Raw genomic sequence first — 16075 nt, forward strand, 5'->3', positions numbered from 1 at the left:
GGAGCAGATCGAGAAAAGAAAAAAAAATTAAATGAATAAATTATTTTTATATATTAAACTCATTTAACTTAATCTAAATTTTTAATATAAAAATTAAATAATTTAAAATTTTAAAAGTTTCTAGCTAGCTTTAAATTTAATCAAAAAAGGAACGAAAGAGACCTAGACTGTGTTTGGATTGGTAAAAGCTTTTAGAACATTTCTTTTAGAAAATTTCTTTCAACTTAAATTAAAAAATATTTTATATTTAATAAAAAATTTAATACAAAATATTTTAAAATTATGACTTTGACCTGAGGGATTTTAGTTCTAACCAAACCAGTTTCAGGATGAGAACGAAATCGTGAAACATTTTCCTCTAATTTTTCTGAGCAACCAAACGGAGACTTGGAAAGAGGACAAATCGAAAAATTTCCTCCAAAGAACAAGCAGAGGATTAGAAAGAGAAAGAAAAACGTCAAACATTTTCCTCCTATTTTTCTGAACAACCAAATGGATACTTAAAAATAAAATAAAGATCGTCAAAAGTCTTCCTCCGATTTTTTCACAACACAACCGAAACGTAGCAAGAGGGAAAATGCAAGTCGCCAAAGATTTTCCTCCTATTTTTCTCAAGAACCAATCGACACTTGAAAGAGAAAAAAAATAAAAAATCATCAACCATTTTCCTCCCATTTTACTCTACCAACCAACCAAACTAAAGCCTCGAAAGAAAACGCTCTCATGATCAGGAACTAAGGGAGAAGCCCATCTCGAAGGAAGCCTTACTGGGAGGGACCTATTTCAAGGCGAGTGACCAAGGAAACTAGGCAACAAATGCAGGCAGATAGACCTTAACTTAATAAGTAGCGGAGTCAGCATTTCGCCGGCAGACTTGGGATTGTAAATCGAGGTCAGAATCTACAAGCGGAAAAGGAAGCCGCAGGAGCTGGACCTGGACTGATTATGGTAATCAAGATCTTCCTCCAGTTTTTCGCAAGAAAAAATCGGACACTTAAATGAAAAATAAAATAAAGGCCGTGAAGCATTTTTCTCCAAAATTCGTCAAGAAATAAAGAAAAGCCTGGAAAAGAAAAGGCTGACCCCATGGAGAGTAAGAAGAGCGATGTCGACGAAGTCCTCGGCGGCGAGGTGTTTGTTCTGAGAAGAGGAGGCATGGCGGTGACTGCGATGGTGAATTTTACGCCAGAATCGGGCAACGCGAGACGAAGACGAGTCTTGGTGGTGAGTTGATTTGCAGCTTCTGTTCCCATTCTCTCTTTCCTCTCTTTACCTGTTTTTTCTCTCCCCTTTTTTACTTTTTTACCTGTTACTTTTTGCCCTCGTATACATTTCTTTACCTGTTTTTTCTCTCCCCTTTTTTACTTTTTTACCTGTTACTTTTTGCCCTCTTATACATTTATGGAAGGTCATCACACTCCAAGGTTATGTTCGCCTCCTAAGAATGTGAGGGAAAATCCTTACATGAAAAAATAAATAAATAAAAAATAAAGAAAAAATAAAAAAATAAATTTAAGATTAATAAATTATGCTAGTATTAAAAAAAATCTAAATTAAAAATAACTATAAATAAATGAAATAACCATCCCATGAGATTATTGGATGCTTCTAAGAAATTTTCAATTCAATTACCAGAATTAAGTGAATGTTTGGTAAACCAATTTAATAACTTAAAATGACTTACTAATTTAAATATATTAAGTATATTTATTACTTAAAATTAAAAACAACTTTAAGTAATATGTAAAAATAATTAATTTATTTATAAAATATTTTTTTTAACAATTTTACCCTCATTTACCCTAATTACCTTAACGATCTCTTTTTACTTCATAACCTCCACTGTTACTCAAATTATTTTACTTTAGATATAATTTATGATGATAAATATATCAATTTGATGGTTTAAAATATATTTTAAGTTAATTTTATCAAATGAATTTAATTAAATAAGAATTAAGTAATAAATTTTAAGTTAACAAATTAAGTATAATTTAACCTAAAATCAATTTAAGTCATTAAGTAATAAGTATTAAGTTTTATCAAACACTTTTAAGAGTAACTTATTTTAAAAATAGATTTGAGTTTATAATTAATTATTTAAATAATTATTTTTCTCCTTATAATACGACAAAATGAAATTATTTTAAACAACTTCCTCCTCAAGTTGTCCACGAAATTGAAGTAGGATTGAATCCAAAGTGATTTGATAAATAACATACTTGAAATCTTTTTTATTTTTTAGGATATTAAGTTTTTACACCATATTTCTTTGTTTAGAAATCTTTCTATCTTCTACAATTATACCATACATAAGAAAGATGATCTTTAAATTAATAAATATTTATTTATTAATAAATATTTATTTGTTAATAAATCAATCACCCTGTTAGGATAATAATTTTCCTCTTAAGAGTGTTATTTTATAAAAGGTTACTATATATGGATAAAACCATCAATAAAAATTACAAAGAAATAATTGAAAATTATCCCTTGATTTTCTACATATTATTACATCTTTATCAACACACATTTTAATATTTTGTTTTAAAAACTCAAATATAGGATTAAAACTATAAACATATTTATTGCTTACAAAAATTAAAAGCATTATTAAAGAATCTTTATATTTTACATTTTTTAAAATAAAATTAATTTTAAAAATAAGAAGAAAAGCATTCAATGTCCATCTAAGTTTTTATTATCTTGTCATTTTTTTAAATTACAACATAGAATTGGGTGTTTGATAAAACTTAATAGTTATGACTTAATAACTTAAGTGGACCTTAAGTTATATTGTTGTTAAGTTCTTAACTTAAAAGTTATGACTTGCCTTTTATTGTGTAGTAAAATTAACTTCTCATTATGGCAACACAAAAAGTAAGTGTCCAAAACTTGATCCCTTGTGTAGGGAAATTCCATTAGAAAGACAAGAATGTAAGTTTGTCTTGATAAAATACTTGAATCATTTATGTTCATGGAAAATTTTGGATAACAGTTAAAATAAATAGGACCATTTGCAAGGTTTAAATCAATCATACTAAAGATAGAATCAGTAAATTTTATTGCCCTAGCGTCTCTCAAGCAAACACACACAGGAATATCTAAACCTAAGTGAAACAAAGGTTTAACACATAATGCAATTCCTTGTTGACTGTAGCACTTATCTGTTCTTGCTCCATTTATAAGAAAAATTTAAATGTTAGTATATTTTTTGACATATAATTAAGATATCTAAACAGCCTATCTTTAATATACCAAAATTGAAAATATATCGAATTTATGAGTGACATATGATTATGAATAAAAATGTTCAAGGAAGTTTTTGAATTTTTTGAAATCAAATTTATTGATTTATAAGAGCATACAAAAATATCATCACATTCCTTTTCATTTTTTGATTCATCTTGATTGGACTCTTCAATTGACATTTCTTGAATTATTAACATTTGATTTTCTTCTTCTACTTCATAGTATTCGGTTGAATAGTCTTCTTCTTCATTGATCATTAATCCTATAATTAATTTTTTTTTTTAGTTTATCACTTATTTCTAATTAATTAATTTTATTTTCTAATTGACAATCTTTTGAATAATGACCTACTTTTCCATATTTATAACATGTTGGTGTCTTCTTTTTGAAAGTTGTTTTATTAGAAGATTTTGATCTATTAGTATTTTTTAGAAATTTCATTTGGAATTTTGACTTAGTTGATGATTTATTGCCTTCTATGTTATTTTGTTTATTTTTCCTTTTTGAATGGGCTACTATAGTGTCGTATCCATAATATGAGCAAAATTTTCCTAACTCTTTCTTACTATCTTGTTTCTCTTTATTCATTTGACTCTTTAGTTTGAAATCAGTATAGAAAGAAAAACCTTCATTATTGATAAAGGTAATTAATTCTCCATATATATGTTAATGACTCATAAGGAATTCTTTCATTATATACATTTCTAATTCTTTGTCTAACTTTTTTAGAAAATAAAGTGGGTAACCCTAATATAAATTTTTCTTTCCAATAATGCTTCCACAATTAGTTTTAGCCACGACTTTGACTAAAAACATATCTTTATACTACTTGAAATCTTGAAGTTTTGGACATCTAAGATTATTGAGAATTTCAAATGTTATTTCTTGAAAATATACCGAATCCCCTATAAAATATTTTGTTATTGCAAATATTAAAGTATTGACAACATCTTCCTCATAAGTTTGGACTAATGTTCCTTCTTCTTTAATTATTATCTTTTTCACATTTAATATATATTCTCTATCATTTTGACTCAAATAATGATCCCATCATCCTTTAAGTAAATTAGTGAACCCTATTAATAAGCCACCCACAACATGAAAATCATAATTATTAGTCTTGGTTCTATAAGCATAACAACCATCATTATTTCATGAAGTAGGTTAATTATTTGATGTTCACTCATACCATCTATATTTCATTAATAAAAACTACTACCATTATAACTTGCAGCTAATTAATAATTTCTTTCTTTTAATCGTACATAAGGAAAAATAGGCTTTGAATAATAATTTTTCCTACTTACCCAATTATTAGATATTGTATCAACTATTAAAGGAGGTGTATTTATTGAATTTGGAGTCATTTTGATTTATCTTTAGTTATGGTTTGAATTTGATTCATATTTTGATTGATACCATTAATACTAAGTTTATCTAATCTAAATTGTATTTCTTTTAACATTGTTTTTGTTGGAGTAGAGAGTTGTATTTTTTATTTAGCAGCATTTATAGGAATAATGAAAGCTTGGTCTAAAAACTTAACAGAAGAAGATGATGATGATAATGATAGAGTTGAGGAAAAATTGACGATTTTGATGCTTCTCCTATCCTCCCTCCTAGGGTTGAAGAAAACAAAATTTGAGAATTTTTTTTTTTTTTTAGTTTATTGATTCAGATGTTGAAGATAATTATTTATATAATTTAATTGTTATTGAACTTGTCTAATATCTTTGTAAATTATGAAACTTTATTCATATTTTGTTCTTGGGATTTTAAAGGGTGAAACAGAAATAGAATTATAATCAAAATTCAATTAATGATTATTTAGGGGTGGTTGAGAACCTAATTCTGAGGTTATTGTTGAAATTCTTTTTTGAATTATTCTCTATGTTTCAATGCTAGTTGATATCCTTCTTCATATCTTAAAGTTATAATTTGCTTTTGTTTCTTTCTAAGTTTGAAAAACCAATGGAAAAAATGAATTGTTATTTTCTTTTTATTCATATAATTTTCATTGTGTTTTCTTAAAGCATTTCTAGCTTGAGGAAGAAGTGTTTGAAAATATGTTCTTCTAGGTTTATTGTCAGGAGAGAAATAATCTAATTTTATCCATTCAATGTTTGGCTTAAAAAGAGTTCTCTTATAATTTTTCTTATGAATAATATTGACTTGAGAATGACGCATATCAGAATGAGTAGGAGACATAGGAGGAGATTCTTGTTGTTGATAAATAGGAATAGGAATATTTGGAGCAAAATTAACGCTTTTCAAATTTGTACTTGAAGTAGAAAGTCTTGTACAAAGAAATTCTTGAGTAAATGAATATTTTGAAGCTGAACTAAATTCTATTTGAACAGTACCATCTGTATGTTGTATAATTTTTTAAGGATTTGTTAAAGGTTTTATTGGTTTTGGATTTGATAAATCTTTTAATTCCCATTGTCCTCCTCGAGTAATTTCATTCCATTGTCCTCCTTGAATAATTTCATTCCATTTCATAGTTCCAAGATCTTTAATCTTGAACTCCATTGCCATTAATCTTTTGATTTCCTCCATTTCATTGAAGCCATCTCCTGTAAGTATTATGTCATCAACATATACTATCAGGATTGTAACCCTTTTGTTGGATGAGTGTTTGACAAACAAAGTATGATCAGTTTGCCCTTGTTAATATTCATGACTCTTGATCACTTTTGAGAATCTTTCAAACCATGCACGCAAAGATTGCTTGAGACCATATAGAGACTTCTTCGGTTTGCATACCATTTTGCCCTTTTTATCTTCTTCAAAGTCGGGTAGTAGGCTTATATACACTTCTTCCTCCAATTCTCCATTTAATAATGCATTCTTCACATCGAGTTGATACAATGGCGAGTCCAAATTTGCTGTTAGTGATAATAGGACACGAATTGTGTTGAGCTTTGTAATGGGAGAAAATGTCTCAGTATAGATACTATATGTTTGTGTGAAACCTTTTGCAACCAATCGTGCTTCGTATCTCTCAATTGAGCCATCTAGTCTCACCTTAATAGTGAACACCCATTTGCATCTAACCACACTCTTGTCTTGTGGTAATTCCACCAAACTCCATGTATCATTCTTCTCAAGGGCTCGCATCTCCTTAAGAACAACATTTTTCCATTTGGGAACAACTAAAACATCTTCTATTGTCCTAAGAACATCAATTCTAGAAAGATTTTGTGGTAAAGGCACGAAACGAATGAAATAGATTATCATATTACACAAATTTAGAATTAGGATGTTGTGTACATGACCTAACACCTTTTCTAAGTGCAATAGGTTCATTTAGTCTATCAGAAATGATTTCAAGATTACCTAAGGATGAAGACCCACTTCCTAACATAGGTTTAGATTTCGAACAGTGCACAATGCTCATGAGTGGCTTATTCCCTTGAGAACTCTTTTTCCAAGAGTCAACCTGTAACTTTTGCTAATTTGGTATGGTTGGATTTACCTTTGCTGCTGGGATTGGTATTGTAGGTGAATACTCTGACAATGTTTTAGTTGGTGGTGAGGTTCTAGATGAGGTGAGCTCGGGTATGATGGATGGAATAGCCACAGTCTCGGGTAATATTGCAAGTTGCAATGGGATCTCAAATATGAGTAAAACAATGGTATCCTAATCCCACATAGGAGCTTCTATGTCTCGATTCTCCCCATAAAGTGAAGTATGTGAATAATACGAGATTTCTTAAAAAAAAATAAGACATCTTGGGTGACAAACATTTTCTTGGTTTGGGGATAGTAACACCGATACCCTTTTTAGGTTGGAGAATAACCAAGAAAGATTGTTTTGATGGCTCGAGGATCAAGTTTGGTTCGGTGTTGAGAATGAATGTGGACAAATGCAGTGCAACCGAATGTCTTGAGTGGAAGGGTATTTGTAAGCATATTGAGATGTGGGAAAATGTGTGAAACCATGGATAGTGGGGATTTAAAGGTCAAGGTGCGACTAGGTAGATGGTTAATGAGAAATGCAGCGGTTAAAATGACATTCCCCCACAAATATTTGGGAACATTCATTGTAAACATAAGAGCACGAGCCACGCCTAATAAATGTCTATTATTTCTTTCTAAGACACCATTTTGTTGTGGGATGTCAACATACGAGCTTTGGTGAACAATTCCCTTATGCAATAAATAATCTCCCAAGATAGATTAAAAATATTCTCTCCCATTGTCACTTCGTAAGACAAATATTTTTCTGAAATTGGGTTTGGACCATGTTGTAGAAATTTTGGAACACTTAACAAGTCTCTGATTTATCTCAAAGGAGATATACCCAAGTGAATCTTGTATGATCATCAATAAATGTCACAAATCACCGTTTTCCATGCATTGTGGTAACTTTGGATGGACCCCGGATATCGCTGTGAATTAAGGTAAAAGGCATTAAAGGTGTATAGGGTTTTGGAGAAAATGGTACTCGAGTATGTTTTGCAAATTGACATATATCATAAATGAAAGAAACAGAATCTTCATGTTTAAACAACGAAGGTAATAAATGTTTTTAAGTACACCAAATTAGGGTGATCAAGTCGATGATGCCACAACATTATTTCCCTAGCACTAAAACAGAAACTGATGTAACCCCTGATGCAAAAGCTTGTCGACCCTCATACTTTGTGTTCTCAAGATAAAGCCCTTCATGAATTCTAGAATTGCCAATCATCCTCCCTGATGATAGGTCCTGAAATTGACACATTGAACAATGAAAGTTAGCAACACAATTATTATCACGAGTGATTTTACTAATGGATAAAAAATTGCATTTTAAGGTAGGAACATGAAGGATTGAGTGAAGAATTAAATGCTTAAAGACTCTTATTGAACCTATTCCAACAACTGAAGATAAAGATCCATTTGCAATTTTTATTTTAATAGAACTAGGACATGAATTATAAGAGAGGAAAAAATGAGAACCACTTGTCATATTGTCGAGGCATCAGAATCAATGATCCAAGGTTCCTTAGAGTGAACCAAATATGTTAGGGTTAAGTGGTTACCAAATTGTGCTATAGAACATGGCCCTAGATCAGGAGTTGACAAAGATGGGGCTGGTGATGGATTGAGAAGATGGTAGAATTGCACAATTTGTTCCTTGTTGAACGGAATTGATGAATTTTAGATTGATGTTGTGTTGAAGAATCTATTCCTTGATTGTCTTGGTTTGATTGAGCTTGAAAGTCTCGGCCTTCAGTCTATCTCCGGAGAACCCAATTTGCAGGTTTTCCATGAATCTTCCAGCATATATCCTTGGTGTGTCCATGGTGACTACAGTGATCACACCACATTCGTTTTCCTCAGCGTGATGTTCTTGAATTGTTGTTGTTCTTTCTTGGTTGCAAGTTGTTTTTGGTCACCAAGGTCGAGCTTTCGATCTGTTGGTGGTGCACTCAGCAGTCCTTCAGACAGCATAACTTTTCGACGATTTTCTTCTCTACGTACTTCAGCAAAGGCTTCATCAATTGTTGGGAATGGAACTTGACTCAAAACACATCCTCGGACTTCATTAAGATCTCGGTTTAATCCAACAAGAAAATCATACACCCATTCTTTCTCAAGATTTTGTTATTGCTTCACACTGCAGGTTGCACACACTGAGTTTTCATCAAGAAGAAAATCCAATTCTTGCCACTTATCCTCCAAGTCAGTGAAATACTGAGTAACCGATTGGGTGGCTTGCTTCATCTCCTTTAATTTTGACCAAATTTCAAACACCTGTGACACGTTGCCAAGATCGGAGTACATTCGTTGGGCAATATCCCACACATCCTTTGTGATGTCCCATATCGGATAGGGGGGCAAGTTCTTGGCGCTATATATGTAGAGGCTCCTCTTAACCAAGTAGACGTGTTTTAAAGCCGTGAGGGCCCCTTGGGCCCAAAGCAGACAATATCTACATGGTTGGTTGCGGGTCGTTACAAATGGTATCAGAGTCGATCCCCGACCCCGGTGTGGGGGTTTGTTTGGCCCCGTAAGGGGTGTTTGCCTATTTTGGCCCCGCAATCCCATGGGACACAACGAGGACGTTGTGTCTGCATGAGAGGGGTATTTGTAATGTCCCACATCGGATAGGGGAGCAAGTTCCTGGCGCTATATATGTAAAGGCTCCTCTTAACCAAGTAGACGCGTTTTAAAGCCGTGAGGGCCCCTTGGGCCCAAAGAGGACAATATCTACATGGTTGGGTGCGGGTTGTTACAACAACTCATTCCAGATTACAGCGTACAGGCTGAATGGCAAAAATTACCTTCAATGGTCCCAATCCATGAAGATTGTTGTATGTGGTAGAGGCAAATTTGAGTACCTCACTGATGAAGTCAAAGCTCCAGTAGCAACTAATCCAGCATATAAAATTTGGTTTGCAGAAAATTCCATAGTGCATGTCTGGTTAATTAACTCGATGGAACCTAAGATTAGCTGCCAAAATCTATTTCTCAAGAAAGCCAAGGATGTGATGTCCCACATCGGATAAGGGAGCAAGTTCCTGGTGCTATATATGTAGAGGCTCCTCTTAACCAAGTAGACATTTTTTAAAGCCGTGAGGGCCTCTTGGGCCCAAAGCGTACAATCTCTACATGGTTGGGTGTGGGTCGTTACGAGTGGTATCAGAGTCAGGTTGTGATCTTGATGGGAACTTGTTTAGTTTACCTTTGAGAATAGATGAGTGACGCATTAGTTTAAGTTTCAACTTCATCTAGTCTGATTCCTTTTATTCCTTACAATTCTAATTTGCTTATTTGACTTCTTAGTGACTAATTTAGTTATTCCTGTTGCTTTATAGGACACCATGCCACCAAGGAGACCTGCATCTTCCCAAAACAATCAGGCTAATGATGATATACCTCCTCCACCTAAGGCTTTGCCCCTATGAGTACTGAAGGGCTTTATAGATATTTAGGGACTTTGGCTGGCTTGGTTGAGCGTTAGGCTAGAGCTACTAGAAGTAATGGTCAAGGACAATCCTCATCTACTAGGGGTAGCTCCTTTGACGACTTTAAGAAGTTGGGCCCCCCTTACTTTTCTGGTACTTCAAATCCAACAGAGGCAGAGGCTTGTATTATAAAGATAGAGAAATTCTTTGATGTCATTGATTGTTCTAAGGAGCAAAAAGCCTCATATGCAGCATTTATGCTAGACAAAGAGGCAGACCATTGGTGGCGCATGACTAAGAGCTTTTGGGATTAGGGCTATTGTTTGGAGTCAGTTTAGGGAGGCTTTTTATAAGAAGTACTTTCCTGATAGTGTTCGACGACAAAAGGTGGGAGAGTTTGTCCGTTTGGAACAGGGGGATTTGACTGTGGCCCAATATGAGGCTAAGTTTAACGAACTATCACGTTTTGCCCCACAGTTGATTGCTACAGAAGAGGAAAAAACATTAAAGTTTCAGGATGGACTAAAGCCTTATCTGAAGAATAAGATATCAATTCTGAAGCTTAGTGTTTATTCAGAGGTGGTAGACAGAGCCCTTATTGTAGAGAAGGATAATGAAGAGCTTCACCAGTATAAGGAACAACAAAGGAAGAGGAATAGAAATGATGGTGCTCATGGTAACCAAGCACAGAAAAGGTCTGCTCCAAGTAGAAATCAGAATAAGGAAAAACAGCACAAAATTTAGATGGGATTTGTCCTACTTGTGGCAAGAAGCATGGGGGTAGGCCATGATATAGAGAGACAAGAGCTTGCTTTGGTTGTGGAAAACAGGGACATATGGTTCGGGATTGTCCAGAGAGAAGGAAGTTTGTATTTAGGAAGCCTAAGGAGGAGAATAAAGATGATAGACAGAAGCCTAGGGCTCAAGGGCGGGTATTTGCTATGACTCATAGAGATGCTTAGGTTACATCTGATGTAGTGACAGGTACTTTTCAAATTCACACCTTATTTGCTAGAGCCTTAATTGATCCTGGATCAACACACTCTTTTGTTTCCATATCTTTTGCTGGTTTGTTGGGTATGCCGATTGATAATATGGACTTTGATTTATTTGTTGCTACTCCTTTGGGAGATTCTGTTGTGCTTAATAAAATAATTAGAGATTGTTGTGTGATGGTTAGGTATAGAGAGATGACAGTTGACTTAGTACTTCTAGACCTTCAAGATTTTGATGTGATTTTGGGGATGGATTGGTTAGCTTCTTATCATGCTTATGTTGATTGTTTTGGGAAAAGAGTGACTTTTAGCATTCCTAGTCAGCCTGATTTTAGTTTTGAGGGGAAGCATGTGGACAAACCACTGCATGTGATCTCAGCCTTACAAGCTAGTTCTTTGCTCAAGAAAGGCTGTCAAGGCTTTTTGCTTATGTTGTGAATGAGGAAAATGATTTAAAGTTGGAATACATACCCATTGTAAGGGACCATCCTGATGTCTTTCCAGAGGATCTACCTGGCTTGCCACCAGAGAGGGAGGTAGAGTTCACCATTGATTTGGCACCAGGGACAGCTCCTATCTCTAAGGCCCCTTATAGGATGGCACCTATGGAGCTTAAGGAGTTGAAGATTCAACTCCAGGAGTTGTTAGATAAGGGCTTCATTAGGCCTAATGTTTCACCTTGGGGAGCTCCTGTTTTATTTGTAAAGAAAAAGGATGGATCTATGAGACTCTGCATTGATTATAGAGAGTTGAATAAGGTGACGGTGAGGAACAGGTATCCCCTTCCTCGGATTGATGATTTGTTTAATCAGCTTCAAGGTGCTTGTGTGTTCTCTAAGATTGATCTTTGGTCTGGTTATCATCAGTTAAGGGTTAGAGGGGAAGATGTACCTAAGACTGCTTTTCGAACTAGCTATGGGCATTATGAGTTTTTGGTTATGCCTTTTGGTTTGACTAATGCACCTGCTACTTTTATGGACTTAATGAATAGGGTATTCAAACCTTATCTAGATCAATTTGTGGTAGTTTTTATAGATGATATTTTGGTGTACTCAAAGAGTAGGGAGGAGCATGAGCGTCATTTGAGTATTGTATTACAGACTCTCAGAGATAAGCGATTGTATGCTAAACTCAAGAAGTGTGAGTTTTGGTTAGACAGAGTTTCTTTCCTTGGGCATGTGGTGACCAAGGATGACATCTCAGTTGATCCTGGAAAGGTAGATGCTGTGTCAAATTGGAGGAGACCTACTACTGTGATTGAGATTCAAAGTTTCTTGGGATTGACTGGTTATTATATGCGGTTTATTGAGGGGTTCTCTAAGATTGCCCTACCTCTAACCAGTTTGACTCAGAAAGGGGTTAAGTTTGAGTGGTCTAATGATTGTGAATGTAGTTTCCAAGAGTTAAAGAACAAATTGGTGACAGCTCCTATTTTGACTATCCCTTCAGGTTCAGGAGGGTTTGTGGTGTATAGTGATGCATCTCATCAGGGTTTGGGTTGTGTTCTTATGCAACATGGGAAAGTTGTAGCTTATACTTCTAGGCAATTGAAGCCTTATGAACGAAATTATCCTACTCATGATTTGGAGTTAGTTGCAGTGGTTTTTGCACTTAAGATATGGAGACATTTTCTTTTTGGTGAAACTTGTGAGATATTCACAGATCATAAGAGCTTGAAGTATTTATTTTCCCAAAAGGAGTTGAACATGAGATAGAGGAGGTGGATTGAACTACTTAAAGACTATGACTGCATTATTCAATATCACCCAGGGAAAGCAAATGTTGTGACGCCTTAAGCAAGAAATCCGTTGGTTCTTTAGCAGCTATTAGAGGTTGTCAGAGGCAATTATTGGGAGATTTGAGGAGTTTACAAGTTCATATCAGAGTTTTAGACTCGGGAGCTCTTGTGGCGAACTTTAGAGTGTAGCCAGACTTAGTTGGGAGAATTAAGGCCTTACAAAAGAATGATTTGAATTTAGTGCAACTTATGGAAGATGTTAAAAAAGGTAGTTAGCCTGACTTTGTTTTATCAGATGATGGGGTTTTGAGGTTTAGGACTAGACTTTGTGTCCCAAATGATGGAGACTTAAGGAGAGAGCTTTTGGAGGAAGCTCATTGTTCTAGGCTTGTGATCCACCCAGGAGGGACAAAGATGTACAAAGATTTGAGACAGAATTATTGGTGGTCAGGAATGAAGCGAGATATTGCGCAATTTGTGGCTCAGTGTTTGGTGTGTCAACAAGTGAAAGCTGAGCATCAACGACCAGCAGGGTTTTTGCAACCACTTTCTATTCCCGAGTGAAAATGGGAACATATTACTATGGATTTTGTGACTGGGTTACCAAGGACCTTAGGGGGTAATAATGCAATTTGGGTGATTGTTGATTGATTGACAAAGTCTGCTCATTTTCTACCTATGAAAGTTAATTTTTCTATGGATCGTTTGGCTTCTCTTTATATTAAGGAGATTATGAGAATGCATGGTGTACCTGTTTCTATAGTATCTGACAGAGATCCTCGTTTCACTTTCAGATTTTGGCATAGTTTACAGAAAGCATTAGGTACTAAGTTGAGTTTTAGTACTGTTTTTCATCCGCAGACTGATGGTTAATCAGAGAGGGTAATTCAGGTCTTGGAAGATTTGTTGAGAGCTTGTGCTTTGGACCTAAAAGGTAATTGGGATGATTATTTGCCCCTACTGGAGTTTACCTATAATAATAGCTTTCAAGCTAGCATTGGGATGACACCTTTTGAGGCGTTGTATGGTAGAAGATGTCGATCTCCTGTTTGTTGGGATGATGTTGGAGAGAAGAAACTTTTGGGGCCTGAACTTGTGCAGTTAACTGTTGAAAAGGTCTATTTAATTAAGGAAAGATTGAAAGCAGCACAAAGTAGACAGAAGAGTTATGTTGATAATCACAGACGAGATTTGGAGTTTGAGGTGGGTGATCATGTTTTCTTGAAAGTTTCACCTATGAAATCTATAATGAGATTTGGAAGAAAAGGGAAACTCAGTCCTCGTTTTGTAGGACCATTTGAGGTATTAGAAAGAGTAGGCACTTTGGCTTATAAAGTGGCCTTGCCCCCAAGTCTATCTAAGATTCATAATGTATTCCATGTTTCGACCTTGAGGAAATATATTTATGATCCCTCTCATGTTGTGGAGTTGGAGCCTATTCAAATTTCTGAGGACTTGACCTATGAAAAGGTACCCGTTCAAATTGTGGATGTGATGGATAAGGTACTACGACATGCTGTTGTCAAGTTGGTAAAGGTCCAGTGGAGCAATCATAATATCCGAGATGCCACTTGGGAGTTAGAAGAAGAAATGAGAGAAAAGCATCCTCAATTATTTCAAGACTCAGGTATGTCAAGTTTAGAGGACTAAACTTTTGTTAAGGAGGGGAGGATGTAACGCCCAAAGTTTTTTCTTAAAAGGTTAATTTAGGAAATTCATAATAATGATATTAAATTAATTAATTAATTAATTAATTAATTAATTTAATAAAATGGAAGAGGGGTGAAAAGGTAATTTTATGAATAATACCCTAGGTATAAATAGAAAATTCTCTTCTTCCTGTTCTTTTCTGAATCGTATTCCTGTTCGCAGAGAGTTTCCAGAGAACGTGAAGTTGAAGTCAGATTTCAAGATTTGAAGAACAAACCTCTAGATTATTATTTTAGATTCATTAGTTAATTTCAAGCACATTAGATATATTTTTTTTTTTGGAAAACCCCAAATCTAGATTAAGGTTAATTTATTTTTTTTAAATTCGTTTTAATATCAAAATAATGAAAATTTAAGATTTTGATTTATTGTTGGAAATTGGAAATTCTTAAGTTTTTAGGGAAAAAAAAAACCTAGAAGACGCGTGTGCACACTGGAATTGGAGAATAATATATATATATATATATATATATATATATATATATATATATATATATATGGGGTGTGGGTGTGTGTACGGATGAAGAGTGTTGTTAGTATATATATATATGTCTATTATTTTGTTGGCAATAATGAAGTATTGTTTGGAATAAAGTTTATGTTTAAAAAAAAAAAAAAAGAGAGAATAGAAGTTTTAAATAAAAAGGAAGTAAAGTTTTTTTTTTTTTGATATTGTAATTATGAGCGTAAGTTAATAAATAACATAGAAATTAATTATTAAAATAAATTATAGTTTAATTAAGTTGCGTCCCAAGAAATAAATAAATAAACAAATTTAGTTTTATATGAATTAGAAATTTATTAATTTTTAAAATATGAATAGATTAAATTATCTTTCATAAATAATATATATATATATATATATATATATATATATATATATATATATATATTAATTTGAATACCTAAAATATTTGGATTGTCAAACCTATAATTTTAGATAAATAGTAATAGTTATTCCTCTTATATTTTGTTAGGTGAAGAGTAGATTTTTAGGATTATTTTCTCTCCAAAGTTTTTGAGGACTTCTTTTGAGGTAAGGGAAATTAATGTAGTTGTTAAATTCTTTTTTTGAAACAATTATATATATACATTATTTGAAAACGTTTGAGTTATATTCCGTTTTATGCATGAATCAAACCTGTTTTGCATGAAAAGTATGTTAGAATTTTATATTATGTTTTTGACAAATAAATGTGGAGATATTATATGTTGTAAATTTGAATAAATGAAATAAATATTTGACTCTGGTTTGTTTGACCCTTGTCAACGGGATATAATAGTTGACTTTTGGCCCTTGTCAATGGGATATAATAGTTGACCTTTACATTTCTTGGTGGGAAATGTAATTGATTTGAACCCCAGCCTCTAAGGGTTTTGGTTAGAGGTTACTAGTACTAGTAGTATTTGGTTCCGTCCACCTTAAAGGAACAATTTGAGGCTAGCCACCCATTTGAAAAGTCCCACATAACTGGGCACCC

The sequence above is a fragment of the Vitis riparia genome, chromosome 7 (genome assembly GCF_004353265.1).
Source record: "Vitis riparia cultivar Riparia Gloire de Montpellier isolate 1030 chromosome 7, EGFV_Vit.rip_1.0, whole genome shotgun sequence".
Lineage (NCBI taxonomy): Eukaryota > Viridiplantae > Streptophyta > Magnoliopsida > Vitales > Vitaceae > Vitis > Vitis riparia.